The following is a 26,353-nucleotide window of genomic DNA, read 5'->3' on the forward strand; positions in this document are numbered from 1 at the left end:
TGGGCCCATCACTGTCGACCGAAAACTGTGTCATCCTCCACCAGTCGATTCATAAAAAGGTTAACGATCCTAGCTACAGTCACAAAAGGATGACGAAGTTCAAATGGCTCTAAGCCCTACGGGACTTAACATCTGACGTCATTAGTCCCCTAGACATAGAACTACGTAAACCTAACTAACCTAAGAACATCATACACATCCATGCCCGAAGCAGGATTCGAACCTGTGACCTGCGACCGAGTTTCCAGACTGAAGCACCTAGAGCCACTCGGCCAGAGCGCCCGGCGATGACGAAGTCCAGATGTGCTGAGCTGGCGGAGTTTGGTCCCCTGGCGTCTCGGTTGAAGAGCGCTAGCAGGCAGCGGACTAGACTTCGAAAGTGGCGGCGGTTCCAGGCTGGCGATTTCACTGACATTTGATGCTCTGGCGCGAGCTTAAATTCTCGATGTGTGGACTTTCTGATAGGCTGCTCGGCTGGGCCACCGAAAAAACACAGTCTCGATCGGCGCATGCCGATGCTAGCTGCACGCGGCGATAGAGATTTTGGCTCAGCCACCGGCCCCGCACTCTGCTGGTCATCACGCTGAGTTGGTGGCCTAATGCGGTTCGAATGGAGCTGTGGCCGTTTGAATTGTGCTGCTGGCTGACATTCGGTCGCCGGCGCTCCACGGTAGTTGCGTGACAATGGTGGTGACGTTTAGAGTGAAGATCAGAAGTGTCATATGCCGTTGAAATAGAATGTCTTGGTCACGGCAGTGACCTCCACGGACAACAGTATTGGTTTATGTTTCTCATACATTGTTGAAATACACTGAATAGTCAAAGAAACTGGTATACCTACCAAATATCGTGTAGGGTGCCCACGAGAACGCAGAAGTGCCGCAAAATGACATGGCATGGACTCGACTGTCTGAAACAGTGCTGGAGGGAACTGACTCCATGAATCTTGCAGGGCTGTCCGTAAATCCGTAAGAGTACGACGGGGTGGAGATTTCTTCTGAACAGCACATTGCAAGGCATCCCAGATACGATCAATAATATTCATCTCTGTTTTTAAACTCATAAGAGTGTTCCTGGAGCTACTCTGTAGCATTCTGGACGTGGAGGGGGGGGGGGGGGGGTCGCGTTGTCCTGCTGGAATTGCCCAAGTCCGTCGGAATGCCCAATGGACTAGAATGGGCGCAGGTGATCAGACAGGATTATTACGTACGTGTCACCTGTCAGAGTCGTATCTAAACGTATCAGCGGTCCCATATCACGCCAACAGAAAATGCCCCACCAGCTTGAACAGTCCCCTGCGGACTTGCAGGGACCGTAGATTCGTGAGGTGGTCTCTATACCCATACACGTCCATCTGCTCGATACAATTTGAAACGAAACGCGTCCCACCAGGCAACATGTTTTCAGTCATTAACAGTTCAAAAATGGCTCTGAGCACTATGGGACTCAACATCTTAGGTCATAAGTCCCCTAGAACTTAGAACTACTTAAACCTAACTAACCTAAGGACATGACACATACCCATGCCCGAGGCAGGATTCGAACCTGCGACCGTAGCAGTCACGCGGTTCCGGACTGCAGCGCCAGAACCGCTAGACCACCGCGGCCGGCCATTAACAGTCCAATGTCGGTGTTGAGGAGCCCCGGTGAGGCGTAAAGCTTCGCGTGGTAAGTCATCAAGGGTACTCGAGTTGGTCTTCGGCTCCGAAAGTCCATATCGATGACGTTTCGTTGAATGGTTCACACGCTGGCACTTGTTGGTTGCCCAGGACTGAAATCCGCAGCAATTTGCGGAAGGATTGCTATCCTGTCACGCTGAACTATCCTTCTCATTCGTCGTTGGTCCTGTTCTGCAGGATCTTTCTCCGGCTCCAGCGATGTCGGAAATTCCTGATATTCACGGTGTCTGCCGAGTGCTGTTGGCAAGCGGTGTGCACTCAGCCCCTGTGAGGGAAATTGAGGAGCTACTTGATTGAGTAGTAGCGGCTCCGGTCTCCGAAACTGACATACGGCCGGGAGAGCGGTGTGCTGACCACATGCCCCTCCATCTCCGCATCCAGTGATACCTGTAGGCTGAGGATGACACGGCGGCCAGTCGGTACCTTTGGGTCTTCATGGCCTGTGTGGGAGGAGTATAGTTTAGTTTTGATATTCACGGTACACTCGTGTAATGGGGCTAGTTGAAAATGCCCATTTCATCGGTGCCTCGGAGATGCTGTGTCGCATCCATCGTGCCCCGACTATAATGCCACGAGCTAACTCACTTAAATCTAGATATCCGGCCATTGTAGCGGCAGTAACCGATCTGACAACTGCGCCAGGGACTTCTTGTCTTACACAAACGTTGCCGGCCGCAGTGCCGTATTCAGACTGTTTACATATTTCTGTGTTTGAATACGCAGGCCCATGCTAGTTTCTTTGGCGCTTCAGATTAGAATTTCCTGGTCGAGGCGATGACCTTAAGGAAGAAGAGTATCGGCGTGAATTTGTCGTACGCAGTTGAAGTTGACTCTCTTATACAGAGAAGAGTGCGTAGACCGTTCGCTGCCGTAGCTGAGTGTTTCCTCAGGGCTGAGAGCAGCTGTCCGCCGGCCGCCGCAGTGTGTGGGGCCCGGGTGCGGCGCCAGCTTCCAGCACGCACGAGGTCGCAGGTCAGGAGGCGGCGGCGGCTCACAATAGCCGGCCAGCCACGGCAGCGGCGCGGCAAGTCGTAAATCGCCTGCCTCGCTGCCCGGCCGTGCCGGCGGCCGGCGCACCTGCCGGTAATAAAGGCGGTTTTAATTTACGGTCGGCCGCGCCATCGACCGGCCGGTCCCGTTCTCCGCCCCGCCATCGACACGCCGTGATGGACCAGCCGGCCACGGCCCGGGCGGACGGCAGGTGGCTCGCCGTTACGTCAGCAGTCAAAACTCACGTTATGAGCCCCTTCTCGTTACCGCACGGTACTCGCGTACATTTTTACCCTCTCAACAAACTCGACGTAAAAAAAACAGGGGGCACAGGTTTGCAGCACATGCGAACAGCACCCCTTCTACGAAAGCGAAGGTGCGGACTCATATTCGGAAAGAACCAGTTTCTGATACCAGGCTGTAACCTCCTCAAAGATAAAAAATGTAACAACCTCCCAACAGTAAAAAATATAATTATACAATTTACATTCAGTGTAACTGCCCAACAGATAAATTCCGTAACCTACCAATAATAAAAATGCGACTAACCTCCTAATTAAAATTGTGACTCACTTATAACCTTTCAATAATTGACTGTGAATTTAAACTGGCAAATTTTGGACGTCAGCAGTGCTCCGTCATGGCCCTGAAAATTCATTCTGAATAAATTTGAACTTTCTTACCTCAATAAGGTCGCCGGATAATGCGTATATATCTGCTCCTATAAGAAATTCTTCTGGCACAGCCCAGTGCAATGCTGGCCGATAGATTTGTCATGCATAAAAAGTAACAACTGATTTCTCTTACAATAATCGGGATGACCATGGACTGGAGAAATTGGTAAATTCTTTAAATTGAGATGAACGATTGTCAAAAGTTAATTTTTATATGAATGATTATTATTAACAGATTTTTTAAAACATTAACATGGGACTTGGTATAACAATAGTGAAACGTCCCCATTGAACAATTATACATGACTGTGCTTAAACTGACTCACAATATTTTTAGCGCAACGCAATCTGACTTTCAAAAATCCGTACAAAAGAATGGCCCTGACTAACATTAACCTTTACGTTTCACAAATCACTTACCTCAAAAAAATCTTCGTTACTCGAACTACTGCCATACAGCGAGTGCCACTACTGCCAGCTAAATAAAAGATTCAAACTACTGAAGGCACTAACTACTGATAGGCACAGTTGGCAAAAGAAAGATTTTGATAGAGAACAAACAATGTATTTACCTTAATATTGTTCAAAAGTCATATTATATATATATCAGTTCATGACATCCAGTCTTACAAATTTACTCTTTCTTAATGAGACACGTCCAGATCGTCCGCTCTCAAAATTCCGCCATCTCTCTCCCCACATCCACCACCGCTGGCGGCTCACCTCCAACTGCGCAACGCTACGCGCTGTTAACATCCAGCTGCCCAACACTACAATGGCAGACAACAATGCAAACTAGCCACAGACTGCACACAGCACAGCCAGTGATTATCATACAGAGCGCTACATGGCGTTACCAATAAGAAAACCTAAACAGCCTACTTACAATAGTATATACGCGCGAGGCTGCTTTTACCTTACACTACAACGCTCAGGCACCGCCACCGCTCCCCACGACCGGCCCAGCCAACTTCATACACGTAGCTACTACTTACTCCTACTACCACACAGTTCCTACTCATGACAACACTGCTCTCTGGTCTGAGATTCTCTTATAGCTTACATATCGCAAGCAGCGCTTAAACAATCCATCGAAATTACATCTGCTCGAGTGCGCTAGCAACAAATTCCTTAATCATGGACCTCTTACAAGGTGAGGCAGCGCAGAGGTAAACGATGGACATATTCAGGGCGATGGTTCAAATTCCCTTCTAATGGCACAGATTTAGGTTCTTCATGTTTCCCTGCAACGCTTAAAGCAAACGACGTGAGCCGGACAGGGTGGCCGAGCGGTTCTAGGAGCTGCAGTCTGGAACCGCGCGACCGCTACGGTCGCAGGTTGGAATCCTGCCTCGGACATGGATGTGTGTGATGTCCTTAGGTTAGTTAGTTTAAGTAGCTCTAAGTTCTAGGGGACTGATGACCTCAGAAGTTAAGTCCCATAGTGCTCAGAGCCATTTGAACCATTTTTGAACGACCCTCTTCAACTGTCGATGCTCTCTGTCAGTCAAGGGATGAGGTCAGCCTCTACCCTTTTGTGCTGTACGTGTCCCTTCACGTTTCCACTTCACATCAGAAACAGTGGACCTAGGGATGTTTAGGAGTGTGGAAATCTTGCGTGCAGACGTAAGACGCAAGTGACACCCAACCACCTGACAAACGTTCGAAAGTCCGTGAGTTCTGCGGAGCGCCCCATTCTGGTCTCAGCCAGCCTAACGACGTGATGATTATATTAGAAAAAGGACCACCACAGTTGTACCTTGATTATTCTTTATTCCATCAGACGGCTAGTTTCAACGGCACACTTCCGCCCACTGCCAAAAGGGCTTTTGATTTCTTCGAGGGCATATGCTGTGGGATCCTTGTTACTAGCACACGTGGGCTAGCATTCATCAGGAGTCTATACTCGACACTGCGTTGTCTCCAATGCATTGAAACCTAGCCCACGTGGTCTAGTAACAAGGATCCCACAGTAAATGCGCCAAGCAAATAAAAATACTCTTTTGGCAATGATGGAGCCTGAATATGGTGATAACGTGCATTCCAATCTAGTCATGTTGTAGAATAAAGAATTCTCAATGCACACCTGTGAAGTACTTTCACAAATGGTTCAAATGGCTCTGAGCACTATGGGACTTAACATCTGAGGTCATCAGTCCCCTAGAATTTAGAACTACTTAAACCTAACTAACCTAAGGACATCACACACACCCATGCCCAAGGCAGGATTCAAACCTGCGACCGTAGCGGTCACGCCGTTCCAGACTGTAGCGCCTAGAACCGCTCGGCCATCCTGGTACTTTTCCTCATACATATCATCAGCTGAAGACTTTCGTCCATGCAATAAGATGGACATCTATAAATTGACGTGATGATTCTTTTGAAAATGAGATGGACCTATCGTCCCCTAATGACGGGTACACACTAGACCAACGGGGGCCAACGAACGACGATCTGTCACGTAATTGGACTAAATGTGCTTTGAGTGTACGGGCGGCAAATGAGGACCAACGAAGCGGTTAGCCTTGGTTGCGTTTCGGACTACCAGTGGTGACGTGAAAGCGTTGGTGGTGAGTTGGAATTTGGACACCCCTGCTAGTGCGGATGCCAGACCGAATGTTCTCTAGTTCAGTAGCGATTTCCTGTATCTGTTGAACGATTATGTATTTATTGTGTTACAAATATTGGAGTACTGAGTGGAATACGGAGACAACATTAAATTCATAGTTTTATCGTGAATGGGAATGTCTGTGGGACTTAATGAACTGCGACTGTAGAAAAAATTGAAAATATTAGGCGCTTAGAGGGACGCAAGTGAGCTTTTAGAAGATAATGTGCACGATGTGAAAAAGAAAATTGAATCTTTAGGGTATTTTTTTACTCTAGGTAAAGCCTTCGTAAAAGAGTTGTCGTCATTGGAAATTTTGGGGGCTACATGATGCAGTAACAAACCGAAATCTGTAGGCATCGTTCGCAAAAAAAAAAAAACATATTACAATTTAGCTATAAAGTTGGACACTAATTTTGTTTCACTACACTGTTCCCTACTTTTCAAAAGAAGCATTGTCCACCAGCGGTATTTCTTCTACAGTAAATGTTGCACGTGCGAGGACTGCTAAATTCTCTTCCTCCCTCATAATATCGGCCGGTAAAACTGTTAATAAAACGCGACTTTATAACAGCAACAAAATGAGAGCAACCTCGACAAGTTATCAGATGCTACAGGGATTCCAAATCGCCGAATCCCTTTGTCTCAACCTCCTGTTTGGGGAGGATGACAGCCCGAAAGCAAGTGCTTTGGCGACCAACGTTCGGCCGAAATCATTGGTCGTAGTTCGCTTGCCTACGTTGGGCAACTATACACGCTCTTTAGTATGAGCTAGAAGTGAACCTGGGAGCCAGCATGTAGGATACGGCGAATCAGGTTGGTTGTTGGTGTACTATTGAAGTACGTGTGCCAGGGCGTTGTGACCGAGTGGTTCTAGGCGCTTCAGTATGGAACCGCGCGACCGCTGCTGTCGCAGGTTCGAATCCTGCCTCGGGAATGGTTGTGTGTGATGTCCTTAGGTTAGTTACGTTTAAAGAGTTCTACGTTCTAGGTGACTGATTACCTCAGATGTTGAGTCCCATAGTGCTCAGAGCCATTTGAACTTTTTTTTTTGTTAAGTACGTGTGGAACTTGGTCGAATGACCACGGGTCTGTGACAAGTTGTTGGACGTCCACGCCTCATAGCACAATCTGACGTTTGGTGTCAGGCACGCTTCGTAAACGATATAGAGGCATATTTAGATCTATAGTGATGCTTTAAGGGATGCATTTAAGAGAAGCAGAAACGAATGGGGAATCGCCCTAACGACGATACAGGCAGCAACTCCACTGCCATAAACAACTTCCCCAAAGCAACACAAGTATAAGGGAATGTAGTCAAATTAAATTTGAGTGAACATTGAGCATGTAAGGATGCATAGGGAATAACGTCTCCCGGCAAGTATAAGGGCCTGGTTTGAGATTTCGCCTGTATCATGCAGCCCACATAACACAACTGTCGAGAGAAATAAATTACGAAACGAGGCGCTTGAAGTAGTAGATGACCTTTGTTATTTGAGCATCAGGGTAAATGATGATGGCTGAAGTATATAGGATGTAAAATGTAGACTGGCAGTGGCAACAAAAGCGTTTCTGATGAAAACGAATTTGTTAACATCAAATACAGATTTAAGTGTTAGGAAGCTTTTTCTGAAAGTATTTGTATGGAGTGTGGGATTGTATGGAAGTGAAACATGGATGACAAACAGTTTGTAAGAGAGGAAAAGAGAAGTCTTTAATATTTGTTGCTACAAAATAATGCTAAGGATGAGATGGGCAGTTCACGTAACTAATGAGGTGATACTGAACAGAAATGCGCAGAAAAGGAATTAGTGTCACAACTTGACTAGATGAAGGAATCAGTTGACAAGACACATTCTGTGACATTAAGAGATCACCAGTTTAGCACTGAAGTGTTCGGGGTAAAACTTTTAGAGGGAGACCAAGAGATGAATAACGTAAACAGATTCAAAAGGATATACGGGGGTTGTTCAGAAAGTAAGTTCCGATCGGTCGCGAAATGGAAACCACTCGGGAAATCCGGTAAAGCCTCGCACAAATATGTTGGGCAGTGTCTCTAGTATGCCTGTAGATAGTGTCGAGTCGCTCTTTCCAGATTTGAGTGAACGTTGATCATGTAAAGATGCATAGGGTATAACGTCTCCCACCAAGTATGAGGGCCTGGTTTGAGATTTCGCCTGTGTCATGCAGTCCACATAACACAACTGACGAGCAGTTCCTTCTTGATGCCAATTCCCGACCGCACACTACAGGAGCAATAAAGACGCTCCTGCAGCGTTTCCGATGAGAAGTGTTTGATCACCCACAATACAGTCCGTAATTGGCTCCCCTTGAGTCTCATCTCTGCTCACAAGAACCGCTGGATATGAAAACAATTTTTTCCCACAGACGACGAGCTGCAGACCAGTGCAGATAACTGGTCGAAAGCACAGACGGCTGATTTCTATGACGAGGACATTGGAAAGTTGATACAACACTACAACAAAACACGAAGCTGGAGCAGCGAATATGTAAAGAAGTAGGTGGAAGGTGCACCTAACTGTTGCAAATAAATCGTTTCTGGTTTTCACTGTGGTTTCCATTTCGCGACCGATCGGTACTCACTTTCTGGACAACCCTCGTACTTTGTAGTACTTATTCGGAGATGAAGAGGCCTGTCCAGGATAGAGTAACATGGAGAGCTGCATGAAACCAGTCTTCATGCTGAGGGCCAGAACAAAAACAAGGAACTTTTAGAAAGGGTGGCATCTTTGAAACAGTGAAACTGGTCGGAATTTGGTGTACTGCTGTGATAAGTATGTATGGAAGTTCATTGAAGGACAAAGATACCGTCAGTAGGTCCACACGGTCACAAAGGTGTTGGACGTCCATGCCTCATCCTGAACAGCTCTCTGAACAATATATGCCGCTGTCTGTGCCACATGCGGAAATAGTACAATGCCATTACTGGCGCTGGACAAAGTGTTTCGTAGCACTCCGGTCAGGGCAGTTTGTTGGACATGGGGCTCCGTGTTTCCATGATGACGTAATGACGTCGTCAGTTGCGACTTCATTGGACACAGGATCATTGAGAATAGAATTTTTATTAGTGTAAACTTGTCGCATGTTCAGATGAATCATGTTTCTTGTTATCATAGCCCGATGATCCTATCCGAACACCCCGTCATCCAGGTCAACTTCTGTTCGAAACATGCACTGTTCCACTGACGCAAGTCGTTGAGGGTAGTATTATAATATAGGGACATTCAGGTGGGCTATGTACTACAACCTCCTTTCTGTGTCATTGTTGTGGTGTTGAATTAATTTAGTTATTCCGTACAAGTCAGTGCAGACTGCTACGTGAGGTTTGAAATACGCGTGCAGGCGTCAGTCACAACCTACAGCGATGCTAATGAAACGTAACAGTTTAAATTCTGAATACTGTTTTTGGAACGCTACATATATTTTGACCACGAGTAAATGCATCTTATATATACGTAGCGTGACAATCTCAATAGGCAGGCGAAAAGTTATTTATTATTAATGGAAATATAACGCTCTTTTTCAATGAATAACAACGTTACGTAACCTGCAACTAACCCAGCGATAATATAGAGCATGAAATGTTTTCTTTTCCCACCAAATTAATCTTATGTTACACAGAAAGAAAGAATGGTATAAAAACCTGCGTATATTAAAATGATTGCAAAGAATTTCTTTAACTTTATCTCTTTAAGAATTGAGTTGACTTTTAATTATTTGAATTAACTGAAAATATTTTAAACCAGAGGTTAAGCGTCACCTATGCCTTGCGGTGTTAAATCTCTGAATAAGTTATGTAACCAAAATCATTAAGTAACTTTAATATTGGAAACTGACTGTAGAAATTCATAAAAGCATTTAGAATTACCTTCCTTTGAGAGTCAAGCTCGCAAACACTGTAATATTTTGTAGTACACGTAATGGCGGACTCAGCGCGACCGAAATAGTAGAAGCCAGATGGGCAATCGACAGCAAGATTATTATTATCATTAAATAAATTTCACCTAGAGGGAGAAGTATTTTTAAAAGGAAACATAAGGTACTTTCAATTAACAATACATTGTAACCTTAAAGTACAGACAGCGAGTTATACATACATGGACCTAAAGGTGAGAAAGAAGAAACAGGCGAAAAACAGAGAACAAACCGGGGCGAGCAACATGGTTCTTGTGTATATATAATACACTTGATTTTCCTTGCTTTCATGGAACGTATTGAAATGTAGTATTCTTTCTCTGATATTAACGGGAAACATTTAGAACATTTGTCATAAAATATTATCAGACTCGAAAAAATTACTTATAATAATACTGGCATTATTTTCTTATTTTGCATTACCTTCTTATAGGCTGAAGAAGTCGCGTCATACGCTAGATAGGCTTCCTGGTGACGCCCGAGCTTCCACGGGCCTTGTGATAGCAATCGAATACATCATGATAGTTATCTGGAACATTATTGCCGACTATCTATAACTACACTATTGATATTTACTCCCACCGCAATGACATCCTCAACTGTCCGAGCCACAAAGCCACGACAGTGGTGCAGTGGTTTGAGGAGCGGGGTAGTGAACTCCCGTTGACATTTTATAATGCTTTAGCTCGCTAGTGCAATCCTCTGGCTGTGATTCTGTAGTCCGACGCAGCATTTAGAAACTGCGTTCTTCGTTAGTTAATCCATGCGTCGTATTGACACTTCATTGACATCAGCACAAGATTAATGACTGCAAGGGGTGAAGTCAACGTCAACACTGAAACTGAGTCTTATTATGCACACGGGAAAAGGCAAATATCGTATTCTGCAATGGTTTAGCCATAACCGGTAAATGACACGTACGACGATCATCATCCTCAGTGTAGCAGCGTATGTTATCTGTTGTTGCAGCAACTTACAGCTACGTAATCTTTCACAATGAGGATAAGAAAGCGCGGAACATATTGCTGCTAACTGGAGCGGCACTCACATGTTGAAAACAGAGAGAGACTAATAATCTGCATGTGGGATCAAGTTCTTGGCAACACACACTCCCCCTTGTTAACAGGAATTTTATTTTGAATGGAGCCATTTTCTTGATAAAAAGTAAAAGGTAATGCAAGGCGTGCCAGTTCGCCCAACGCTCGCTGATTCTTACTGTGATCGGAACGTAGGCCTTATGCCATTTGGTCGTCGAACAGTGGCAGCAGACGTCCTCCTCTAGTACGTCTGCGACAGGTCGGAGTCATCAGCTATTCGATTTTTGGAAAAGGATTTGGATGCAGACTTGATATGTATAATTTTTTAGGGTTCTAGCGATTCATCTGAGTCAAAATCTGATCCATCGTGATCTTTGATATCGTTTTTTTCCTATACGGTAGCGCAATAGTCTAACTTCTTTCACAGGAATTACTTACAAGTGTGCCCCCGGCTAGTATGCTGACGCTTTTCGGAATCGATGGAGAGCGGGATGTAGCCGTTTTTTTGAAGGGGTAAAACTAAGTCTCATGAAAACATAGTTGAATCATCTCGATAGGAAAAAAATTGCAACTTCCCACGAAATATAAATTCTAATCAGTACCATAAGCCTGCAGAACGCCAATAACGTACTTTTCGTGAATATATCACGAAAAATGTTAGTCATTTCGTTGGTCTCCCAATTCTTCTTATACATGATTATGCGCAAATCATGACATTTCCCACTTACTTTACCGACAATGGCTACCAAAGTTTTATCACCACATTCACAGGTTTGAGACAAATCTTGTGGTTGATATCCCTTATCAAATGCGACCCAGTGTTTCACTACCATCTTGCAAGTTTTCGCCCAGTGAAGTCTCTTGGAGGAAGGCGTCTTCCACTAAAATAATGACAAAAAGTGTGTATGACTCCATATGATATGACCGGATGTGTAACCAAACTGGTCAAAAGTGCTTATCAGAAAATTACTTGAGATTCTAAGTTTGCTCCAATTACATTGGGCCAAGTTCCACAAGGGCCCCTTCCCCACCGCTCCACTCCCCACACCTAAAAACAGCTTTAGTGGAAGTGTTTTTTCTTTAAATATATCAACTTTCTACCTCAGGCTACTTTCGATGTACAAAGTAGCATGACCATTAAGTTCCTCGAGAAGGGCAAGAAATTCTAGATATTACATTCTACGTATAAAAAGGATTCTTTCCAGTAGTTTGATTTTTTGGCTTTTCTGACGTTTGATTATTCTGAAAGAGTCTCTCACTTGTTGCTAGCTTCTGGCTGTCCATATCAATGCTTGATGCTGCTCCGATGGAGTTGGCGAGTCACTGACAGTGACAGCTCTGTCGGGCCTTTGGTGATCTGGATATTTTATTTTATAAATTTTGAGTCTTTGTTTGGAAATTTGGAAATTTGTGGTAAGGTCTTATGGGACCAAACTGCTGAGGTCATCCGGCCGCTGTGGCCGAGCGCTTCTAGGCGCTTCAGTCCGGAACCGCCCTGCTGCTACGGTCGCAGGTTCGAATCCTGCCTCGGGCATGGAAGTGTGTGATGCCCTTAGATTGTTAGGTTTAATAGTTCTAAGTCTAGGGGACTGATGTCCTCTGATGTTAAGTCCCATAGTGCTTAGAGCCATTTGAACCATCTTTCTTTTTTTTTTTTGCTGAGGTCATCGGTCCCTAAGCCTACACACTACTTAATCTAACTTAAACTAACTTACGCTAATGACGACACACACATCCATGCCCCGAGGGAGGACTCGAACCTGCAAGGGGTGAGGGGGGGGGGGGGGGGAACCGCGCTTTTCGTTGTTAGAATGTCCCTTGCGACCCATCTTAATTGTAAGATACTAAATTACATGTAAATACACTTAGATGACAAAAGTCATTGGACAGCAATATGCACATACACAGATGGCGTTTGCATCTCGTACACAAGTTATAAGTGCATTAGCTGACCTGTCATTTGCACTCAGGTGATACATCTGAAAAGTTTACCGACGTGATTACGGCAGCACGACGGGAATTAACAGATTCTGAACTCGGAATGGTAGTTGGAACTACACACATAGGGTATTCCATATAGGAAATCGTTTGGGAATTCAATATTCCGAGGGTCACAGCGTCAAGAGCGTGCCGAGAATACCACATTTCAGGCATTACCTCTCACCAGGGACAACGCAAGGGTCGACGGCCTTCACTAAACAACCGAGAGCAGCGATAATTGCGTAGAGTTGTCATTGCTAACAGACAGGCAACTCTGCGTGAGATGACCGTGGAAATCATAGTGGGAGGACGACGAACATGTCAGGACAGCGCGGCGAAATTTCACGTTAGTGGGATATCACAGCAGACGACCGACGTATGTGTCTTTGCTAATAGCACGACATGGATTGCTGCACCTCTCCTAGGCTCTTGACTATATCGGCTGGACCCTAGACGACTGAGAAACCGTGGCCTGTTGAGTATCGATTTCAGTTGATAAGAGCTGATGGTAGAGTTCGAACGTGGCGCAGAACCCCCGACGCCATAGACTCAAGTAGTCAACATGGCACTATGAGAGCTAATAGAGTATCCATAATTGTGTGGGCTGTGTTTACATGAAATGTAATGGGTCGTCTGGTCCAGCTGAGGCGATCATTGACTGGCTACTTGGAGACCATTGGATTCGTGGATTTCATGTTCCCAAACAATGACAGAATATTTATCGTTGACAATGTGCCATCTCACAACTGTTCGCAATTGATCTGAAGTTTGCACAATTCGAGGGAATGATTTGATTATCAAGATCGCTCCCATGAATCCCATCGAAAATTTATGGGACGCTAGGTCGTACGCAAAACCCTGCACAGGGAACATTTCCACAATAATGGACGGCCTTAGAAGGAACTGGCTAAGTTTAAGTAGTTCTGAGATCTTGGGGACTGATGACCTCAGATGTTAAGTCCCATAGTGCTCAGAGCCATTTGAACCACGTCTCTACAGGATCCATCACAAGTAAGTGGTTCAATGAAAAGACTTGATTCCAAATCGGGGACAGCATTTCTACCAGAAAGCATAACAATATCAGCGGCTCCTGTGTATACCTGTAGACTCAAGACCGTTTTTCATGCATCGTGACGATCGCGTTTTTAATAGCATGGTCATTACGCGAAATGTATGTTGCGGGCAGTAGAGTCCCTCTGTGGTCAGCTTCAGATGCCATTTCTCAATAGTGTTTCCAGAAAAAAAAAACATCAAGTTCCCTCCATCGAATCCCATTTCACCTACCTGGTAAGTTTAATCCATCTACAGAAAAAACAAAAACAAAAATTAATTACCAAGCAAGATGACTTTCATGATCAATTTAATTTCGAAACAATGAGGATATTCTGCGGCGATCGGTAGTTTTCGCATCAAAACAGTCGAAGGTTTTTTCTTGATTGTACTCAGGGTACTCTAGTTCTGCAAGGTTAGCGGTAGAGTTTCTGTAAAGTTTGGAAAGTAGGAGAAGAGGTACTGGCAGAAATAAAGCAGTGAGGACGGGGTGTGAGTCGTGCTTGGGTAGCTCAGTTGGTCTGACCTGTGAAATTGCGTCTGTTACGTTCGGTCAGAGGGTTTAGCTTCCCTCTGTAACAAAAAAACTGAGTAAACGGATCAACGAACCACCTGAACGAGTGTCATCGGACGTCCGCCACGAACAAATTCAACAAACAATATAGAACAAAATCAGATTTAAAAAAAAGATGGTAGAGCACTTGCCCGCGAAAGGCAAAGGTCCCAAGTTCGAGTCTCGGTCCGGCACACAGTTTTAATTTGCCAGAAAGTTTCATATCAGCGCACACTCCGCTAAACATCTCTAAAACATATTTGATCAATTTATTTCAACGTTCTTGGCCTCTTTATGTGAAATTTGTACATTCATACGAAACAATGAAGAAAATTAATGAAAAATTAAACGCCTGAAACACTAAATATATCATGGAAAATTGAATGTAATTCATATCGCGAGAATAAATTACAGCGGCAAAAACTGTCTTGGATATAACACCATTAGACGTCTGCGAAAGCTCATGAAGTTGGAAGAATCATGATTGCATACTTTTATTTATTGGTTAGTTGCCGTTGTTACATATGACATATACCCCAGAAGATACTTTAGTTCGTGTTTCACAGTTATTTTTATTGTAAAAATCAACAAGGCAGATATTAAACGTCCAGAGCAAAGCCGGCATAGCAGCTAGTGATGAATAAGTAAATACACTCCTGGAAATGGAAAAAAGAACACATTGACACCGGTGTATCAGACCCACCATACTTGCTCCGGACACTGCGAGAGGGCTGTACAAGCAATGATCACACGCACGGCACAGCGGACACACCAGGAACCGCGGTGTTGGCCGTCGAATGGCGCTAGCTGCGCAGCATTTGTGCACCGCCGCCGTCAGTGTCAGCCAGTTTGCCGTGGCATACGGAGCTCCATCGCAGTCTTTAACACTGGTAGCATGCCGCGACAGCGTGGACGTGAACCGTATGTGCAGTTGACGGACTTTGAGCGAGGGCGTATAGTGGGCATGCGGGAGGCCGGGTGGACGTACCGCCGAATTGCTCAACACGTGGGGCGTGAGGTCTCCACAGTACATAGATGTTGTCGCCAGTGGTCGGCGGAAGGTGCACGTGCCCGTCGACCTGGGACCGGACCGCAGCGACGCACGGATGCACGCCAAGACCGTAGGATCCTATGCAGTGCCGTAGGGGACCGCACCGCCACTTCCCAGCAAATTAGGGACACTGTTGCTCCTGGGGTATCGGCGAGGACCATTCGCAACCGTCTCCATGAAGCTGGGCTACGGTCCCGCACACCGTTAGGCCGTCTTCCGCTAACGCCCCAACATCGTGCAGCCCGCCTCCAGTGGTGTCGCGACAGGCGTGAATGGAGGGACGAATGGAGACGTGTCGTCTTCAGCGATGAGAGTCGCTTCTGCCTTGGTGCCAATGATGGTCGTATGCATGTTTAGCGCCGTGCAGGTGAGCGCCACAATCAGGACTGCATACGACCGAGGCACACAGGGCCAACACCCGGCATCATGGTGTGGGGAGCGATCTCCTACACTGGCCGTACACCACTGGTGATCGTCGAGGGGACACTGAATAGTGCACGGTACATCCAAACCGTTATCGAACCCATCGTTCTACCATTCCTAGACCGGCAAGGGAACTTGCTGTTCCAACAGGACAATGCACGTCCGCATGTATCCCGTGCCACCCAACGTGCTCTAGAAGGTGTAAGTCAACTACCCTGGCCAGCAAGATCTCCGGATCTGTCCCCCATTGAGCATGTTTGGGACTGGATGAAGCGTCGTCTCACGCGGTTTGCACGTCTAGCACGAACGCTGGTCCAACTGAGGCGCCAGGTGGAAATGGCATGGCAAGCCGTTCCACAGGACTACATCCAGCATCTCTACGATCGTCTCCATGGGAGAATAGCAGCCTGCATTGTTGCGAAAGGTGGATGCACTGTACTAGTGCCGACATTGTGCATGCTCTGTTGCCTGTGTCTATGTGCCTGTGGTTCTGTCAGTGTGATCATGTGATGTATCTGACCCCAGGAATGTGTCAATAAAGTTTCCACTTCCTGGGACAATGAATTCACGGTGTTCTTATTTCAATTTCCAGGAGTGTACACTGGTTTCAAACTGAGGCCTCGGACACAGCCTCGAGCGTCCTCAAATCTCATCGGCGCTCTCTGGCAAGACCTATTGACGCCACGCTTACTGAAGAATTGGACCAGATGTCATAAGAGCATCTCTACTACAGCAGCCACGGGGTCCTGGCAGCGCACTTTCCCATAACTACTTCGGTAGCGGAGCTGCGTCCGTGCAAAATAGGTCTGAGGACGACAGTAGATGATAGACGGCTGCGACCACTGGAAGACAGTCAACATGACATCTTGAAGTGCCAACAAGTCAGTTTACCCAAATGCCGCACCTTTTGGACGACACTACCCGCCTAAAACAGGAGAACATTTCACAGTACTTTGCATTTACTTGAGTGAGGCCATTGCCGAGTGATTGGTCTTGTAGCCTGACCGGCGACGTTCGAGCCAGGAAAAAGCGCTCAATCACTGTCTGATCTGTAGTATTACCTGCAGTGTTAGTCATATGAAAGTGAACGAAAAATTTCTATACGTTAGCGAATCGTATAACTGAGGCGTAACTTTGGGTGTAAGAAAGCGCACTGAACCACATCAAGGCCGGCGGGCATACCGACTATTTCTTTTTTTTCAGTTTATATATATCTTGTTTAGTCCAACGTGATACCTTGCTGTAAACTATGAAACCTTACAATGATTTTCCTTCATTTGTTATGCAGTTTTACAGCATCACACCTCGTCAAACACAGACACAAACACACACACACACACATACACACACACACACGCACACACACACAAGTTCACTTTCAGTGTCAACTAATATACAATATAATTTCATACAACTTAGAATGATGATGAACACAATAGCTGTAAGTTTATTTACATAGTAGAGGTCAAGAGTTTCACTGCTTTATCCCACATCTATCACTCCCACACACCTCTCATAATTTTAAAGACAAATTTTGAAACCTACTTCCATCAAATACAGAGCCTACTATGCCGCTCTGAAGTTCTTATTGACTTGCGGCGTCATATCGTACCCCAATTCCAAAATCCTGTCTACTAATTTTTCCTTTCGTTGATTTTACAGATTTTTTAGATTTTTGAAGACTTTACTTTTGTTTCGGCTTCAGTTTGTGCAGTTCTGTCCTTTTTCGAACCCATCTTCTTTGCCTCGTATTCTGTTAATTGCCCCTCTTGTTCTTGCATGTATTTCTTAGTTTCTTCCTGTGTTTCTTCTTTGAACTGTTTCAACCTGCGTGTTTTTCGCTTACTCGCTTCTGAAACCATTTCTGCACCTATCTTTTCAGCTGCTAGGAGCTGTAGAATTCCCTCAGCTCGGGTCCCAATTTTCACGCACTTATACCGTCGTCATTAATCCAAAAGGGGGGCCGGTGCATCTCATCGTCACTGCAATGGTGCTTTAGCACTCACGGCTATCCCGGTGAACATTTGTGGTTTGTATTATTTGTGTGAATTGCATCCAATCATAAATATAATTAAGACGCATTGTTCTTTCCTGCTGTCGCTGTTGTTGTTGTTGTTATGGTGTTCAGTCCGAAGACTGGTTTCATGCAGCTCTCCAGCTACTCTGTCCTGTGCGAGCTTCATCATCTTCGAATAACTACTGCAACCTACATCTTCCTGAATCTGCTTGTTGTGTTCATCCCTTGGTCTCCCTCTACGATTTTTACCACACACACTTCCCTCAAATACAAAACTGATATAACTTGATGTCTCAGAATATTCCCTATTATCTGATCCCTTCTTTTATTCATGTTTGGGTGCAAATTCCGTGTCTCCACAATTCTATTCAGAAGCTCCACGTTAGTTACGTGATGGATCCATCTTATCTTTAGCATTTTCTGTAGCATCACATTCCGAAAGCTTCTGTTCTCTTTTTATCTAAACTGTTTATCGTCTACGTTTCACTTCTGTACGTCGCTACACTCAGGCAAATACCTTCAGACGAGACTTCCTAACACTTAAATCTATATTCAGCGTTAACAAATTCCTCTTCCTCTGAAATGCTTTTCTTGCCACTGCCAGTCTACAATTTATATCTTCTCTACTTCGGCCATCAATAGTTAACTTGCTGCCAAACAGTAAAACTCATCTATTAATTTGTCTCGTTTCCTTATCTAAATACCTTAGCATCAACTAATTTAATTCGACTACATTCCATTGTCCTTGTTTTGCTTGCGTTGATGCTCATCTTATATTCTCCTTTCAAGACACTGCCCATTCAGTTCATCTGCCCTTCCAAGTCCTTTGCTGTCCACACAGAATTACAAAGTTATCGGCAAACCTTAAAGTTTTTATTTCTTCTCCTTGAACTTCAATTTCTACTCCAAATTTCTCTTTGGTTTTCTTCATTGCTTGTTCAGTGTACATATTGAATAACATAGGTGGTATGCTACAATACTGTGTCACTCCCTTCTCAAGCACCGTTTTCCTCTCATGCCCCTCGACTCGTGTAACTGTTTTCCGGTTTCTGCACAAGTTGAAAATAGCCTTACGCTACCTGTGTTTTACAACTGCTACGTTCAGTATTTGAGAGAAAGTATTCCAGTCGACAATGTCAAAACTTTCTCTACGTTCACAAAAATATTAGATAAGTCGCCAGGTCAGTATTGCCCGGAGTGTTCCTACACTTTTCCGGAATCCAAACCGCTTTTCCCAGTTTTCCCATTCTTCTGTAATGAATTCGTGTCAGCATTTCGCAACCGTGACTCATCGAACTGAGAGTTCAGTAATATTTACACCTGTCGGCAATTGCTTTTTTTGGTATGGCATTACTACATTCTTCTTGAAGTCTGAGGATATTTCACCTGTCTCATACATGTAGCACACCAGGTGGAAGAGTTTTGTCATGGATGGCTCTCCCAGGGCTACCAGTAGTTTTGACGGAATATACTCCCGGAGCCTTGCTTCGACGTAGATCTTTCAGATTTCTGTCAAATTATTCTCACAGTATCATATCCTCCACCTCATCTTCATCTACCTCCTCTTCCCTTTCTATAATACTGCATTCAAATTTGAGTCCCTTGTATAGACCCTCTATATACTCCTTCCACATTTCACCTTTTCCTTCTTTGGTTATGACTGATTCTGTATCTGAGCTCTTGATATTCATACAGCTTCTTCTCTCTTCCCAGAAGGCCTTCTTAATTTTTCTGTAGGCAGTAGCTATCTTTCCGCTAGTGAAATATGCTTCTACATCCTTACATTTGTCCTCTAACCATTCCTTCTTAGCCATTTTGCGCTTTCTAACAATCTCATTTTGTAAAAGTTTGTGTTCATACAGCCTCTTCTCTCTTCCCCAAAGGCTTCCTTAATTTTTCTGTAGGCAGTAGCTACCTTTCCGCTAGTGAAATATGCTTCTACTTCCTTACATTTGTCCTCTAATCATTCCTTCTCAGCCATTTTGCACTTTCTAACAATTTCATTTTGTAAAAGTTTGTGTTCCCTTTCGGCTACAACATTTTTGAATTTTCTCCTTTCTTCAGTTAAATTCGATATCTCTTTTGTTATCCAAGGATTCCTAAGAGGCCTCGTCTTTTTATCTCTTTGATCCTCTGCTGCCTTCACCATTACATCTCTTAAAGCTGCCCATTCATCCTCTACTGTATTCCTTTCCCCTGTTCTATTAAGTTGTTGCCTAATACTACCCCTAAGCACAGCAAAACCTCTCGTTGTTTCAACTTATCCAGGTATCATCTCTTCAATTTCGTACCTTTTTTCACTTTCTTCAGTTTTAATCGGTAGTTCACAACTAAGAAATTGTGGTCATAGTCCACATCTGACCCTGGAAATATCTTACAATTTATAATCTGGTTCCTAAACATCTGTTTAACCAATATATAATCAATTTAAAAAAATGCATAACACTTTGCTGTCTATGATAGAGCACCATATTTGGCATTTTGTAAAATTTGTACATGCTGTTGACCTACGCCTGAGCAAGATGTTCATTATGTAATCTGTCTGAAACTCCCGGTATCACCAAGTCTCTTCCACGAGTACAACCTTCTTTTATGGTTCTTAAACCAAGTGTTAGCGATGATTAAATTATGTTATGTGCAAAATTCTATCAGGTGGCTTCATCCCCCCCCCTCCCCCTCCCGCCGGTCTGTATTCACCTACGATTTTTCATTCTCTTCCTTTTCCTGCTATCGAATTCCAGTTCCCCACCGCGATTAAATTTTCGTCTCCTATAACTATCTGAACAATTTCTTTTATTTTACCATGCGTTTCTTTAGTCTCCTCATCATCTTCGGAACTAGTTGGTAAGTAAACTTATACTATTATGGTAGGCGTGGGCTTCGTATCTGTCTTGGCTATGAAAATGCATTCAGGATAGTAGCTTTACAGCATTCCTATTTCCTTATTCATTATTAAATCTACTCCCGGGTTACACCTGTTTGACTTTATATTTATAACCATGTATTTACCTGACCAGAAGTCCTGTTCCTATTGCCACCGAACTTCACTAATGCCCACGCTATCTAACTTGAATCTATCCATTTCTCTTTCAAACTAGCCGGCCGCGGTGGTCTCGCGGTTCTAGGCGCGCAGTCCGGAAACGTGCGACTGCTACGGTCGCAGGTTCGAATCCTGCCTCGGGCATGGATGTGTGTGATGTCCTTAGGTTAGTTAGGTTTAAGTAGTTCTAAGTTCTAGGGGACTGATGACCACAGCAGTTGAGTCCCATAGTGCTCAGAGCCATTTGAACAATTTTCTTTCAAACTTTCTAACCTACCTGCCCGAGCAAGGGATTTAATTTTCAGTGCTCCGATCCGTTAAATGCCAGTATTGTTTCTCCCGATGACATCTTCCAGAAGAGTCCCAGCCAGAAGATCAGATCCGTAGCATGCCAGTATTGTTTCTCCTGATGACATCTACCAGAGCAGTCCCTGCCCGGAGATCCGAAACGGGGACTGTTTTACTTCCGGAATATTTTCCCCAAGAGCACACCATTGTCATAGCATTTTAACCATGTCGGCCCGCGGGTTCAAAGTCAACATCGATATCGTGGCGCAACACCTCCTACCAGTAAAATATGCTTGCGGCTCTATTTGTTGCTATAAACCGAAGTTGATGGATCATTGTGACTTGAGCAGATGAGCAGAATGCCTCGCAGACGCATGCGCGAACCGTACTGTCAAATCACTGAGTGTGCAGAATAGTTTATGGAAGGCCGTAGAACAAGAAGAGATGGGTCGGATCGCACTACCCATACCACCTCTAGAAGATCGACACCTCATCAGATGTGCGTCCTCCTCATCTCTGGCGCAACAGTGGAACACATCGTACGCTATGAGGGGTGGTAGTCCTTCGCCGTTTATTACGGCATGGGTTACCTCCGCTTGTCCACTGCTTCGCCTATCTTTGACAAACCTGCAGAAACATGCTAGACTGCCTGGCATGTGCAGCGATGTCACTGGGGACAGGAATGGCATCAGATAGATTTTAGGACGAATCCTGGTTCTATTTGTGTTAAAACGATGGCCGCATTTTGGCTTTCCGCAGACAGGGGGAGCGACATCACAGCGACTGGATTCACACGAGATGTACAGCGCCAACTCAAGGCCTTATCTTGTGGCGAGCTGTTGGGTACAACCACAAATCACAGTTGGTGAGTGTTCAGGGCAGTGCGACCAGAGTGGCCTACGTGAATGACATCCCGCGATCCGTAGCCATACCTTTTATGCACAGCATCCTAGACGCCATTTTTCAGCAGGACAATGCACGAACGCATGTTGCTGCACGAATGTGTTCCTTCTTGACGTCGCAGGATGTCAGCCTTTTGCTCTGTCTCGCCAGATGGCCAGACTTGTCACCAATCGAAAATATGTGGGATCTGGTGAAACGACAGATTCAGCGCTGTGATCTAGTGCCAACGACCACAGATGAACTTTGCATCCAAGTGAATGCAGCATGAATGGCTTTACCACATGATACCGTTCGCGCCTTACTCACGACGATGCCATCTCGCATGGAACGAGTTATCAGGGCCCATGACGGAAGCAGTGCCTACTAGGCAACAGAACACATGCTGAACCGATGTGACCGAAAAGATAATCACTTCCACAGAACACACTAATGTACATGTTCTGTGAATATGAACGCCCTATCTCTAGTTGTTCAGGATGTTCTGTTTTTTTCTGAACATGAGTGTACAATACTTTCTTCTACACAATCAGTGAGGGTTTTTCCTTTCATTTGTGATGTATGAGTTCCACTATTTGTGTATCGCATCTCCCTAGGGGAGATTAAGAGCCAGCCTAGAGCGTTGGAACCCACCTGTGTACTAGATTCAAGCTGACCACGGGAATCCACCCATGATTGTTAATTCGCCGTGTGGATTTCAAGTGGTTCAAGTGGCTCTGAGCACTATGGGACTTAACATCTGAGGTCATCAGTCCCCTAGAACTTAGAACTACTTAAACATAACTAACCTAGGGACATCACACACATCCATGCCCGAGGCAGGATTCGAACCTGCGACCGTAGCGGCTGCGCGGTTCCAGACTCTAGCGCCTAGAACCGTCGGCCACACCGGCCGGCCGTGTGGATTCTATCTGTCTAGTCCACCTCCCACTCTCGCAACCTAGTGCGTTGAGCGTCAAGCTGTTCGAGTAGGTGATACTTAAACTGATAAGAAATTATGTCTATGTGTAAATTACTTCTGTACTTTTATCTGCGCTTAATGGTAGCGGATATGTGGTTGTATAGAAGATTAATAACTTTTCGTTAAAACGTGTCACATTTTCATTACAAATATCCTTCAAGGAGTATGGAAACGATGCATGCTCAAATGAGAAGAAGAATGGATTGAGCCACTAAGAGCCTTGTGAACAAAACATAATTTACAACAGACAGAGAGTGCTTCGTCTCAAGCGCCTCATAATCTCGAGGGGAATCATACAAAATTTGTAGGTCATCTCTAAACGAACTTTCACGGTCGGCTATGGCCTCAGTCCCTCATCTCGAGTAACGGCTCGCCCTTCATTACGGCTCAGCGCGCTTGCGGCATTCAGACGCCTGTACTGTAATACCCGAGAACAATGAGTTACCCCATCAGTCGTCGACGCATTGTCTCAAAGCAGAATGCGGCCCGCCAGCGATCGCGTACACTCGCTGAACTCTCAGCATTGATTCAGCCCACCTGCGCCTAACCTCCTTCTGCAGAACATTAAACAGGATTACTGTCAGTAGCAATAAGATCCGTGATTATAGCAGTATTATATACAATGACTTTCCAGAATATATACATTGAACGATTTTTTTTTCTTTTTTAATCTTTCAGTAGGTATCACAATTAAAAACAAAATAAAAAGCCGTGTGGTTAAACACATTTATTCACGATAGTTTCAAACAACAGACTGCCACAGTGAAAACCTCCAACAGGTCTCGGAAGGCCAAACAGTACCGATCGACAGCCGTCTCATCCCGAACCGATATGGGTCACAGTACTGAAAGCTAATTGAGGCAAACAATTAAAGGTATTTTTGTTATGGTTTTAGGGCGCAAAACTGCTACGGTCATTAGCGCCCAGTCTGTGACTTAGGAAAAGGCAGAAATAGGAACGAAACCCAAAAATTTGGAGAAAATAAAAATATAAGGAAAACTTAAAAAACCACTAAATAAGGGGGGGGGGGGGGGGGTTGTCCCCAAAAAGAGCCTCAAATGACTGACGTCATCTCACTGGCACTAATAAACTCGAGAACGCGATCGGCTGAGCGCGTGTCATCTGCTAAAATGGAAGATATATCAGGCGACAGCTGTAGACGGACTGGTAACGGAGTAAAATAGAGGCACTCAAGTAAAAGGTGTCTTACCGTCCACAGCTGAGAGCAGTGGGGACAGAGTGTGGGAGGACCACCGCTTAAAGGATGTCGATGACTAAAAAGACAGTGCCGTATCCGGGGTTTAGTTAAAATTACCTCCTCACGACGACGCGTTCGGGAGGAAGAGGTCCAAGCACAGGGAAGAGCTTTAACGTCCCGCAATTTATTATTGGGAAGTGTCGACCAATGTGCGTGCCATAAGAGAGTAACACGACGACATAAAACACTCCGTAGATCGGCGAATGGAATCGTGCGAATAGCTGGCTGCAGAAGAGAGACTGCAGCCTTGGACGCTATATCGGCCGCCTCATTTCCACAGATACCAACGTGTCCTGGGATCCAGAGGAACGCCACAGAGACGCCCACCAAGTGGAGCAAGTGGAGACAGTCCTGAATCCGGTGGACCAGAGGGTGGACAGGGTACAGAAATTGGAGACTGAGGAGAGAGCTGAGAGAATCTGAACAGATAACATACTGTATCGGCTGATGGCGACGGATGTATTGGACAGCCTGGAGAACAGCGTAAAGCTCCGCAGTATGAACCGAACACTGGTCGGGAAGCCGAAATCGATTTGGGGTGTCGCCAACAATATAGGCACTCCCTACACCTAACGATGTTTTCGAGCCATCAGTGTAAATAAATGTGGCTTCCTTCATTTGTGTACATAGAGCAGCAAATGGCCGACGATAAACAAGTGAAGGAGTACCATCCTTGGGAAATTGACAAAGGTCAAGGAGCAGGCAGGACCGGGGACAGAGCCAAGGCGGTGCTGTACCCCAAGTTGTCAAGAAGGTTTTAGGAAAGCGGAAGGAGAGAGAATGGAGCAGTTGACGGAAGCGGACTCCCGGTGGTAATAGGGAGGAAGGGCGGCCAGCATACCCTACATCCAAGGAGGCGTCGAAAAAATGTCATGGGCCGGATTAGCAGGCATGGAAGACAGATGGCTAGCATAACGACTCAGAAGGACTGCTCGCCGATTGGACAGCGGAGGTTCAGCAGTCTCAGTATAAAGGCTTTCCACAGGGCTGGTGTAAAAAGCTCCAGACACTAAATGTAATCCACGGTGGTGGATAGAGTCGAGACGCCGAAGAATAGACGGCTGAGCAGAGGAGTAAATTATGCTTCCATAGTCCAATTTCGAGAGCACTAAGGCGCAATAAAGGCGGAGAAGGACCACTCGGTCCGCTCCCCAGGAAGTACCACTCAGGACACGGAGGGTGTTGAGGGATCGCAGACAGCGAGCCGAAAGATAGGAAATGCGGGAGGACCAGCTCAGTTTTCTGTCAAATATAAGACCCAAGAATTTAGCGACGCCCGAAAACGAAAGGTTGACAGGTCCTATATGTAAGGAAGGTGGAAGAAACTCTGTACGACTCCAAAAATTAACACAAACGGTCTTACTGGGAGAAGCCGGTTTCGATGCTCCAAGAGTGGAGTCGATCGAGGCACCCTTGAAGACGTCGTTCAAGAAGACTGGTCCGTTGAGAGCTGTAGTAGATCGCAAAATCGCCCACAAAGAGGGAGCCTGAGACATCTGGAAGGAGACAGTCCATAATGGGATTTATGGCAATGGCAAACAGAATAACACTCAGCACGGAGCCCTGCGGTACCCCGTTTTCTTGGGTGAAAGTACGTGAGAGAGTAGAGTTCACCCGCACTCTAAATGTGCGCTCTGCCATAAATTCGCGAAGAAAAAGGGGGAGCCGACCTCGAAAGCCCCAAGAGAACAGTGTGCGGAGGATCCTGTCCTCCAACAGGTATCGTATGCTCTCTCTGGATCAAAAAATATTGCTACTGTTTGGCGTTTCCGGAGAAAATTGTTCATGATATAAGTGGAGAGAGCAACAAGATGGTCAACTGCAGAACGGTGCTTTCGGAAACCGCATTGGGCAGGTGTTAAAAGACTGCAGGACTCCAGCCACGAAGCTAAACAGCAATTCACCATA

Source organism: Schistocerca americana, chromosome 4, assembly GCF_021461395.2.
Source record: "Schistocerca americana isolate TAMUIC-IGC-003095 chromosome 4, iqSchAmer2.1, whole genome shotgun sequence".
In the NCBI taxonomy this organism is placed as follows: domain Eukaryota; kingdom Metazoa; phylum Arthropoda; class Insecta; order Orthoptera; family Acrididae; genus Schistocerca; species Schistocerca americana.